This window comes from Gobius niger (assembly GCF_951799975.1).
Source record: "Gobius niger genome assembly, chromosome: 21".
Classification (NCBI taxonomy): Eukaryota; Metazoa; Chordata; class Actinopteri; order Gobiiformes; family Gobiidae; genus Gobius; species Gobius niger.
This window is the reverse complement of record NC_136872.1, coordinates 17,479,111-17,491,431: the sequence shown is the minus strand read 5'-3', so window position 1 is coordinate 17,491,431 and position 12,321 is coordinate 17,479,111. Positions and strand designations below refer to the sequence as shown.

The window sequence follows — 12,321 nt, the reverse complement described above, 5'->3', positions numbered from 1 at the left end:
AGGACTAATTTCCTTATGGAGACAATGAAGTAAACCATAACCATGACAACAAAGACTTGTCTCATCCAAGCAGCAGAAGGAATCAATAAGCAGTGTCTGTGTTTGAGCATTAATCATAAAAAACACTGACTATCTCCACAAATGGCAAATTGTCACAAGGATCAGATCCCGATTCAACCAAACCAAAGTGCCTTCATGAAGAACAAAAACATTCCTGTCGGCTTCAGTTGTGTTGTGCAAGGTCTTAGTTAGTAACATAGTAACATAGTTTCTGTCAAGTAAAAGAACCACAACTGTCAATACATTTCTACAAACAAGCACAACTTGAGTTTGTGTCTTTCATCATAGTCGATGTGTGTAAACTCAACACAACATTCTCTTCTCACCACAAGTGCAGCTTCCTTCACCACAGAATGTGGCTTTCAAAGTACCATAAACAGATTGTCACAAATCATACAAAATATAATGTAAACTGTTCAAATCTAAAACTAATTCATGATCAAATGAAAGACCACTGTATTCCAAATGTTACGGTAAAGTACTTTATTTATTCTGTTAGTGAAAGAAATGTGAGCCATCCTTCAAATGCCAAACCCGCCCAAAAATATCAGAAAAACTGCCCAAAATCCACAGACATTCAGAGTGGCTGGAATTTTCAAAGTTTTCACTATTTTACGGAGCCCATGTGCTCCTGCGATGATGAGATACCGCCCCTTTCACCCTCTCTTAGATTTCAGACTTTGTAATTCGAAATAGTGATCTTTATCTAGAGATAAGCTATAGCCTTTTAAAACACCTCAACCACCCAAATCCGCGGTTTAACTGGAAACCTGGCAGCTCTGACCTGGGTGGGGGATTAGCCCGTTTAGGGTTGATAGAGGAAAACAATTGCAATCTAAGATGCAACTTTAACATTTTGGTTTATCTGGACCACAGAGTCTTTTGAAAAACAGAGTTATTCAATCTCCTTCCTCAACACGATCACACAAAACAGGAACAAAATGACATTCAATGACGAATAAGTCACTAGACTTCCTGCTTTAAGGTCATAAGGTAATAAAGCCTTTGCAGAGTAACTAAAACTAAGAGGTTAATTCAACAATGGAACACTGTATGCTACGACATCACTCCCAAAACCATGAAAGACCACCTTCGTTTACATATGTCAACTAAACCAGAACAAACCCAGGAGGATTAAGAGAGATTTCTCTGGGTTTAAGGAACAGAGTGCAGTATCGATGTTGTCCTATAACAATAACACTGCATTAAGAGGTCCCGGGGATGGTGGGGTCTGTGTGGCCTCTCAGACTGGACTGAGGCTTATGATCAACATTTTCAGCATCACTCCAAGACAACAGCAGGAAGGCAAAGAGGGGAATGAATACTTCCTGAACACACTGTTTCGGAAAGAGTAAGATCTACAGATATCGAATGACCACACTAAGCGAGTCCTGCGACTACGATGTTACTGATGGAAACTATGTGGGGATTTTCACAGCCTGCCTCAGTCTGCAGCCTGACTCACCTGGCTTCCAGTGAAATAACAATGAGTGAGTTTCACAAAAGCCTCTTGATTAACTGGTTTGACGAATAAATCGTTGGTTACCGTTAAATCATATCTAAATTAGAAACCATTAAGCAAGCAGCCTTTGCTCATACATAGTTTACATATAGTGGAGCTGAGTCATACAATAAAATGACCAGATGAAAGTTCATTAAGATTGTCCTGGGAAGAAACCAACAAGTGTAAAATGTGTAGAGCTTTTTTAGTAAAACGCCGTGTTTCTGCCATAACAGGTTATCCATATTAACTTAATTAAGAAAGTTTTGAAATCGAACTTTTAGAACAAAAGTGATTCATTCCTTATAGACGGTTCAAATTTTATTCAAGTCCCTACTGCCTTTGTGTCCCTCGGCAAGACACTCCCCCCAAATTACCCAATCCAGTCAAGACAACTGGGGCGGAAAGGGATTTTTTCAGTAAAAAATAAATACTAGACCCCAATTTAAGTGGGGAAAAAAAATTCAAAGACTGTAGTGTAATGATGACAATATAGCGATATTTTACAAAATCTCAAAAAAAAAAACCCAAAATGATCTGAGGCACTTCGACTTAGTTAAAAGTCTTTATTGAATGAACATGCCGACGCGTTTCGACCTAGAGTTGGTCTTCCTCAGGGCATATGCCTCTATCACTTTGGGTTTAGATTTTATGCCGGGACGTTGTCACGTCCACGCCCACTAAAGTAATCCGTGACCTCACTGGCCCACGAAAGTTAACTTGACATTGTTTTGTGCTTTCAAATGAACCACAGTAAAATACATTTATGAAAAATAACTAATTGGGCTTCATTGTTTGATCAAGTCACTGTAAACTTGTGTCATAGGTGTCACATGACATTTTCTGTAACACTTCCTGTTCTAAAGGCCCACTGTGACACACATGTTTGATCTAAATAATGCCCAATGAAATGTGTCTTTGTTTACAAATGGCCATGGGAGCGTTACTATGGAGACCCAGCAGCACAATGCAGAGATATTGATGCAAACGCACAAAACAGGGGAAAAAATGGACAAACCAGTTCTTGGCCATTGTGTGGCGGCGGGTGTCATGTGTCAACCATGTTTTTATTACCAACTAAGAGACAGGTGCATGGAGCTAGAACGGACAACAAACCTGACGTATAAAGCGTCCAGAGCACTATTAAAATATCTAATTCAAGCTTTCAAATGAAAAGTAACAGCAGCTTCAAAAACCATTTGATAAGAGTGGTTAGGATCTTCACTAAGGAAATAATTATACACAACCCAAACTCATAGCGTAACTTAAAAAAAATGTCTTGTCATGGCAAAAGCATTTTCATTGGTTATAATTACACTACAGGTTTGACGCCCCGCCCAACAAAGGCATCATAACCTTGCGTCACATTCCCCAAACCGACACCTGGGTTTTCCCTCCTCCTTTTGCTTAAATAGCGGTACAGGTTGAACAGGAGATCATCTTTAAACCAGGAGCAGGACTAAAGACAGCAGACCTTCCTTCCAAGCCACAGCAAACCACCACAGGTAAGACTCACATTATTTTGTTATTGTTGAGTGACTTTCATTGTAGAACACATCCTTTTCAATACATGTTTGTTGTTGTCTTTTTGTATTGTCTTTATCTGTTGGGGCTAGTATGGATTTCTTTGTTTTTATAATTGTATCAGCAGTACCTTTTAAAAAATTGAATTCTTAGCTAAACGGGAAGAAACTATTTTATTATCTTATTATTTTCAATCACTGGGAAAACATCCTTCCAGAGAAACAGCCGACACCGAATATAACATTTGAGCTTTAGTTTGTGTAATTATCTTCTCTTGAATTCTCTTTATTAATGTTTGATAAGGGCGTCCAAAGCCACTCCTTTATGCACCTGCTATTATAGAGAAGCTTTGTATCCGACTGCCAACATCCTCCTCAGCCGGCCACAGCAAATTTACACAGCGATGACACCCGATATTGTATCTGTTTATTAAACACACTATCGAGTCAGCATAGAATACTTCAGACGCCACATCAGCAGTTACCTCGTTTGACACGGGGGAAAATGGGGGGGGGGAACAACTCGAATCTTCGTTTCAAATCGTCTAAATGTTTCTGGAAAGGAGATGGGCTCAAAACACTTAAGTCCCCCCCGGAACAGACGGTGAACGGGGCCAGAGGAGGAACTAAATAGGCAGCTGTTTATCCAATCCAATCACCTTTATTTGTATAGCACATTTAACCAACAAAAGTGTTTCCAAAGTGCTGCACATGAGATCCTAAAAACAGATACAATACTTATTTGCTCTACCACAAAAAAAAACAGCTTAAAAATCAAACAAAAACGAATATACTAAAACCTAGGGCTGCTCGAGTATTGAAAAAATAATAATCACGATTATTTTTGTCATAATTGAAATCACGATTATTCAAACGATTATTTGTTGCCTTTAAAAAAAAAGTCTATCTTTATTTTATTTATTTATTAATCAAAACACTACACTACACTTTATGTTTTCTGGACAGTCATAAAAGTACAAATGATTTCAAGTACGCCTTGATTAAAGAGAGGTCTCTGTTTCACACCTGCCCCCTGCTGGACATCATCACACAGCGCTGTTTGTTTTTATGTCAGACAAAAGCATGAGCCATGGCACATGAAAATAATCCCAGCGTCCTGAAATAAGGCAAGAAAAAAATGATAATAATAATAATAATAATAAATAATAATAATAAAACAAATTATAATTTTGCGATTATGCTAATTTTGTTATCGTTTACTGTTGTAATCGAAATTGTAATCGAATTTCGATTAAAAATAAAAGACAATAATAAAAATAAAATAGATAAAACAATAAAATAATTAAAAACAATGAACAAAACAATAAAACCAACAAGATAAAATAAACAAAAGACACGGGGACCACACAACTCACGCGGTGTTAAAAGCCTGAGAATAAAAATGGGTCTTAAGACGAGATTTAAAACACTCCACTGTGGGGGCCGTTCGGACGTGGGGGGGCAGAGCGTTCCACAGCTTAGGGCCGACAATGGAGAACGCTCTGTCTCCTCTGGTTTTACGCTTTTTCTTAGGAACCACAAGCTGTAGCTGGGCCTCAGACCTCAGAGCGCGCGCCCGAGTATAGATTCGGATGAGGTCTACAATATACTGAGGGGCCAGTCCACTCAAAGCTTTAAAAACAAACAACATTTTAAAATCAATTCTAAAACGTACAGGTAGCCAGTGCAAAGAGGCTAAAATAGGGGTGATGTGCTCGCGTTTTCTGGCTCCTGGTTAAAAGTCGTGCTGCTGAGTTCTGGACTATCTGCAATCAGGAAAGTGTTTTGAGGCCAATGCCTGAATAAAGGGCATTGCAGTAGTCCAGGCGAGAAGAAATAAAAGCATGCTTTAGTGCTGTGGTTCTTCACTGGTGGGCCGGGACACAAAAATGGGTCATGAAACAAGCAGCTTTGAATGTGAAAAACTAGTTCTTCCTTATATTTTGCTTTTTACTCAGCAAACTGAATATGCCAAAACAATTATATATCAAAACCATCCAAGTCCAGACGTTATTAAAAAAGAAACATTTTCTATTTTTTCCAACAGAAATGAATCCCAACTGTGTTCCCGTTGTCCTCTTGGTGGCGCTGTGCTGGATGTCAGTCGGCACCTACGCCGCGACCAACACAACAACAATGGCGCCGAACGCAACGGCCTCCAACATGAACGCGACCACGATGGCGCCGAACGCAACCGCCTCCAACATGACCACGATGGCGCCGAACGCAACCGCCTCCAACATGACCACGATGGCGCCGAACGCAACCGCCTCCAACATGACCACGATGGCGCCGAACGCAACCGCCTCCAACATGACCACGATGGCGCCGAACGCAACCGCCTCCAACATGACCACGATGGCGCCGAACGCAACCGCCTCCAACATGACCACGATGGCGCCGAACGCAACCGCCTCCAACATGACCACGATGGCGCCGAACGCAACCGCCTCCAACATGACCACGATGGCGCCGAACGCAACCGCCTCCAACATGACCACAATGGCGCCGAACGCAACCGCCTCCAACATGACCACAATGGCGCCGAACGCAACCACCTCCAACATGACCACAATGGCGCCCACAACTACTGCTGCTCCAATTGTGACCAACACGACAGTGACAACACTTCAGGTAAGAAACTACAAATGATTCACAAAAACGGTTGTCAATATTGTTAAATGGGCATTATTACGTTACAATAAAGGCCTGGATTTAAAAATAAAAATATGAAAAGCTTAAAGGCATGACGGAGGCTAATCCGCTATGCTAACCACTGGCGTATATTATACAAAAGATAATATATGTGAAAATATAACAATTATGCTTTTTAGCTTTTTGTTTGATAACGTTTTTGATTGATTTTGGGTACAGTTTTTACATCCAGAAACCTTAAAGGGGCTAGACGCAAGTTTGTGATTTTATACTCACTACTGCCACCTCAGGGCTTAAGTGTAACTGCAGCTTCTATATTAAGCTTGTGCATGACGGCACTTCGGACCCGAATTAACACCTTTTCGAGTGACAGTGCAGAATTTTAGAGGCAGTTGTGGTGAACAGGTCTGAGCTCATTCTACACATTAGGACATTTTTAAACTCTATATAGTCCCTTTAAGTGGGCGGGGCTGTTGAACTCCCTAATAAATCAAAGCCAAGTTTATAGCATGAAAAAAATTGGTAATCAAAAATCTACTTGCTGTCTTTTCAGAGCAATATTTCCAGGGCTGGATGTGGAACTCTGAGGCTTTGTGCCGCCGAGCCCTCTGACTGTGACCCCAGCACCTCCAGTTCCTGCTTTTTATGTGGAATAAAGAGGACCAGCGGACGAAACATGGACATGGAGCTTGCTGGACCAACTGTTGGCTATGTGGGGCTCACTTTGAAACCAGCAAATGTAAGTCGAAAGCACTAAAGTATAGCCTGTGTGCATTGATACTTGACACTCGATTGACTTGTTCATTGTCATTTACAGGGCGGTAATGAGACAGCGTATATCTGTGCCAAGATAAACAGCAATAAAGCTACATTCATCTGTGCTTACCTTTTGAACGGGGTATTCACAAATATGACGGTGAGTCAACTGATATGCTATACAGTTGTGAGAATTATCAATCAATCAAAGTTTCTTTATATAGCACTTTAAAGCAACACAAATGCTTCACAACAAAGAAAAAACAATATAAAAACACAAAGTTATTACATTTTAGACATAAATCAGTGTGTTCTAGGTGTTAAAAGCCTGATCTGTGAGACATAGGGGCAGAATTAGTCTTATTTTACTAAACATGCTCCAGTTAAATTGCAAAGGAAGGAAGGAAGTAAAGAAGGAAAGAATGAAGAAAGGAAAGAGGGAAGGAAAGAAGGAAGGATTGAAGGAAGGAAAGAGGGAAGGAAAGAAAGAAGGAAAAAAGAAGAAAGGAAAGAGGGAAGGAAAGAGTGGAGGAAAGAAGGAAGGAAAGAAAGAAGAAAGGAAAGAGGGAAGGAAAGAATAATAGAAAGAAAGAAGGAATGGAGGGAGGAAAGGAAGGAAGGAAAGAAGAGAGGGACAGAAGGGAAGAAGGAAGGAAAGAAGGAAGAAAGGAAAGAATAAAAGAAAGAAGAAAGGAAAGAAGGAAGGAAAGAAAGAAGGAAAGAAAGAAGAAAGGAAAGAGTTGAGGAAAGGAGGGAAAGAAAGAAGGAAGGAAGAATAAAAGAAAGAAAGAAGCAAGGAAAGAAGGAAGAAGGAAGGAAAGAATAATAGAAAGAAAGAAGGAATGGGGAGGAAAGGAAGGAAAGAAGAGAGGGAAAGAAGGAAAGAAGGAAGGAAAGAAAGAAGGAAGGAAAGAAGAAAGGAAGGAAAGTAGGAAAGAAAGAAAGAATAATGGAAACACTTTGTATAGATAGAAGCTGACCTGTTTTGCATCTTCCCCCCAGTGCCCTGTAAACAACGTGAAAGCGAAGGTCACAGGAACCGGGGTCCAGTGTTCGTTCTCTGCCACTGTTCCCAACGCTACAGCCAGAACCGACACCTCCTTCGCAGTGTCCATTCAGACAGGAACCTACGACCCCGGTGAGTTACAACCAAAGACTGTTAGCAGCACTATTTAAAACGGCATTCGTTTTCGTCACAGGCTTTCAACACTTGGTATAGTGAGTAAAAGAAAAAACAAATAAATAATGCACTCAATTTGTTTGTTCTAGTCTCTGGAGAGCTTGGCACCCCCACTGCAAAGCTCCAGACGAACACTTTGGACCTGACCAACACAAGTGCCAACACCTTCAACACCATCACTTCCACGACGGCTGGAGCCATCACCGTGCAGAAGTCCGTCTCCCAAGGTAGAGCAAGTCAATTCTTTTCAGTTTCAGTCGACAGAAAATGTATGTAATTGTAAAAATGTAAAATTAATTTAGTCAACTTTACATTTATATTATTGCATTCAAGCATATTTAATCCTATTCACTGTTTGATGGAGCTTGGAACATTCACATGGAGGACAGACCTGTTTCTTTGGAAGTGAATATGAATGATATGAGACTCCATCAAACTGTGGCAAATGCCTTTAGTTCCTTCTTTTATAATAAGGCCGGGTCTTTTTTCGACACTTTTTCAATTTCCATTTTTCCTACAAGACGTTGTTTAGGAAGAGTGAAAATACAAACACATTCTACAAACTCCTCAACGTTCAACCAACTCTTACGAAAGAAGATGATGCAACATTTTCCTTTCGTGGCATCAAACAATTAAATCTATTTCTATCTTCTTCTTTTGCAGCTTTCCTGATCATTCTGGGCGTTATGAGCCTGGCCTGGCTTTGAAGAACCTGAGACATCCTTCTTGGAGAGAAAAAAAAGCTAAAACCAAAGCGAACCACACAGCTAAATGCAAAACGTCTAAAATCAAAACCAGAACTGTGCAATCCTTAGTTTTTACAAAACGCAACACCAGATTTAAGATGTTGCTAAGATTAACCATGACGGCCAATGTCAAGCATTTTGTAATCTGAACTCTAATCCTGTTCTACCTTGTATACCAAAAAGCATTGTTGCTGTACTCATTGAAGGTTTACTGCGTGCAATATACTGTATCCTAGAGCTTTATAAACAATGTGGTGTTGTCTTACCACATGAGCAGAGGGACAAGGGGCGTGGCTTAGCCCTTTTGTCTGCTGAATGTGGTCGCAGGTGAACGGGACTTGCTGGAACCTGTCCCGTGACCTAATACTTTGGCCTGTCCCCATCATGAAGTTTGAAGTGTGACATAAAAATACAGCATATATATTTAAGAGAAAGTCAATATCCTAATATTTGTGACACTCACTCAGGGGAATATCTTTTATCATGTCATCACTGGAGATCATGTTGTTATAAGCCATTCTTTTGTCTATTGTAATCTTGTTCTTGTCACTAAAATGATGCTACTGTTTAACATGAAGGCTGAGTGCACGGATGACTGCAGCGTGTTTGTTATTTTATTATGAAGCCTTGTGGGGCTGATAGTATGTTTGTGGGTGTGTGTGTTGGGAGATTGGATAGACTAGATGTTACAAATGAATTAAATACTGTATTTCTTGAATACGTTTTTTTGCACTCTGCAGAATGTTACACTAAAATGGTCATATTTTTAAAATAAAATGTCAGAACATAAGTTGTCTTTTTACTTTAATGTTGGTGGTTTGGCCAGCAACTAGTGATGGGATTTACGACTCTTTACTGGGAGCCGAGTCTTTGGGATCCGTTCATCTCAAAGAGCTGTTCAAAAAAACGGGCTCTTTTTAATATCAAATTCTCATAACGCCGGCCAGATAACTCACAATATCTTAGACACGATTGATAAAGGGCACACTTTCTTGATTTAAAGAAGAACTAAGTAACTTTATAACTTTATAAATCCTAGTCCCTCTGGGAGTAATACAAGTGTTAATGGGATGATTGGAGGGTCTTTCATCTCCCCCTGGTGTCGCTGGCCAGAAAATATAATTGCAACTCCCCTGCCTCCGGGTCAGAGTCACCAATACACACTAATGGAATCACGAATAAGAAGCTAACAGGCTAACGGGCAGTATTTACAGCCTTTGAGGGGGAAAAAATATCTCCATTATGTAATTGGATGTACAATATCCCTCTCTCCCTTTGTCTCTTCTGTCAGCGTAGTATTTACTCTCACAGATTGATTGATTGATTGATTTGATTTATTTGAGTCATTATATTTACATTGTTTACATTATTTACATTACATAGTCACAGAACAGAAAAAACTTAAAGGGAGTAGGCCGAAGCAAGAAAGCTTATAGGTGCCTACCCCGAATTCAAGATTAGTTTTACTTTCCAGCTGCAGTCCCCAATAGGGGTGATAATAATAGTGTTACAACACACATTACAACATATTATTATAGATTATTATATATATATACAGACAATTAATGAGTAAAAAAAACTAAACATGCTCAACTCAACCTGCAGTGGCGCTGATGGCCTCTAGGGGCATGAGTTACATAGTTCTGCTTTAAATAATCCAAAATTACAATACTTCTTATTAGCCACAACTAAAATGAGGCTGCAACTTTCTGACAAATCCTTTTAACGTAGTGAATTTAGCTTTGTCTTTAGTGCATTTAGCTTTCACTTGTGTTGCCTGCTATATCGTTGGGCTGATTCTTGTGTTCTTTCAAGGGAGTTCTGGGTTAAATTTATCCGGCTCTTTTATAATTGAGATCCGGTTCAAACCATTCACCTTAAAGAGCCGTTCAAAAGAGCCGTTCGCTGCATGTAGGTGACTGTACTGTTGTCATATTTGTGTAAAGAGTTCACCATCAAATGTTAAATGTTAACATGGAAACCGCCATTATGGGGGAATTAGCAAACATTGTCTATATAATGAAGGTGAAGCGTAACTTCAACCTGGAAGACCTGGCTGCAGCACTCCATTCATCGCCTCGTCTCTGCTACACCTCATCAATCATCCAATCATCATCTCAAGCTGCACCTCGGTGACAGCCAATCACCGATCAGCAACAGGTTCCTGCTTCAACCAATCATTGCCCAGGATTCCCCTCTTGTTCACTGTCTCGGCCGTTACCCAGTGTGCTGCGACCCTCCTCCGCCCCTCCTCCGCCTGGCCTGATCCCTACTCTGCTTTTCGAGGCTCATCATTGCATCTACCTGTTTCATGTCCAAAGGCTTTAAAGCAGTACTAAGTAACGTGTTTTTACCTTAATAAATCCTTTCGTAGTCCATGTGGGGGGATTTAAAAGTTTTTATGGGATGATCAGGGGGTCTTTCATCTCCCCCGGGTGTCTCTGGCCAGAAAACCATGTTTGCAACTTGACTGCCACCGGACCGGAGCAAGCAATACACACTAATAGAATCACGAAGAAGAAGCTAACATGCTAACGGGCAAAGCTAACTGCGGGCTAACGTCACTTTAAACAGTATTTACAGCCAAGTTTGAGTGAAAAAAAATATTTCCATTGTATAATTGGATGTACAATATCCCTCTGTCCCTTCGCATTTCCTGTCAGCGTAGTATTTACTCTCCAAGACAATTAATAAGTAAACAAATCGTAACTTGCTACTACACCTGCAGTTGCGCTAATGGCCTCTAGGGGCAAGAGTTACTTAGTACTGCTTTAATGTAAACGATAACGCCAGTATTTCATATTTTCTTCATGGAAGGTACAACACTAAAGAGTTTTGACGACGCAAGTTCTATTTTAAGTGTTTGTGACTTTGAGATCATAAACAGAGTTTGAATATAAACCTCAAATAAACATGATAATTTCAAGCAATTATTGGTATTTTACAGGTTATATAGAGAAATTATGTTCCTGTTAAAAATAAATAAAATGTATTGACATATGGTAACTATATGAAATTGTTTTTGGTATTCAAAAACATAAAGGGCTTTTGTGCACTATGTTTCTCCCCCAAAGTATAGACCTAATAGAAAACATTTTGTGCCTGTTGAAAACATGAGGCCGCGCTCCCATGTAAAGCAAAGTGATCTTTTACATACTGTGTTTTCTTTTTTCGAATTTGTTTGTGTGTGTCTAATAAGATGCAAGTTTGCCAGTGTTGTCTTTCATGCAAACGATAATGCAAAAAAGTCCTTGGCATATTATTTTCCAAAACTTGATTTAAACATCTGTCAGCGCGCAGAAGTTCACAAAACACGAGTGACTGGGCCAAAGGCACAATTCCCCTGTGACTTTGAAGGAATGATCGAAAGCTATGACTGCGCACTTCATTTTACTTTCCCGTAAGTACATGTATAAGAGATGTATTTTACAGACTTTACACAGTTAGTTTAATGCTTCTGTTTGTTTCTTTTAAGTGGTTTTGTTAGCGCTAACAACTGTGGTTGCCGGTAAGCTGCATTTCTATTCCGTTTCATTCATTCATTTATTTTTCTGAACAAGCTCAAAGGCAAATATTTCTAGATGAACGGCTGCACTTTTAACCCTCTTTGTGTTTCCATCTTCAAGGCGCTCGAATCCATAACATAGCCCTGAATAAACAAGCTGAGCAGTCTTCAGGAGGAGATGCTTTTAAGGCAAACGACGGAGAGAAATACACAAGCTATCAGAGGAATTCTTGCTCCAAAACCGATTTAGGCAACGACACATGGTGGAGGGTGGATCTGGAGGAACAGAAGCAGATTCTCGCCGTCATAATAACCAGCAGCGATAGAAGAGAGTATAGTTTGAGTGGAGTTGAAATCTGGATTGACACTTCCAACACCACCAGCACCAGGTAAAA

The 12,321-nt window shown here is 40.0% G+C and overlaps 1 long non-coding RNA gene across 1 annotated transcript; it reads left to right on the top strand.

The window, feature by feature from the left end:
- Nucleotides 1–5,665: 5,665 nt before the first annotated feature.
- Nucleotides 5,666–6,655, top strand: LOC306981127. The gene is made up of 3 exons (XR_013794078.1): nucleotides 5,666–5,718; nucleotides 6,293–6,478; nucleotides 6,557–6,655. It is a non-coding gene; the product is annotated as an uncharacterized lncRNA (long non-coding RNA).
- Nucleotides 6,656–12,321: the final 5,666 nt, after the last annotated feature.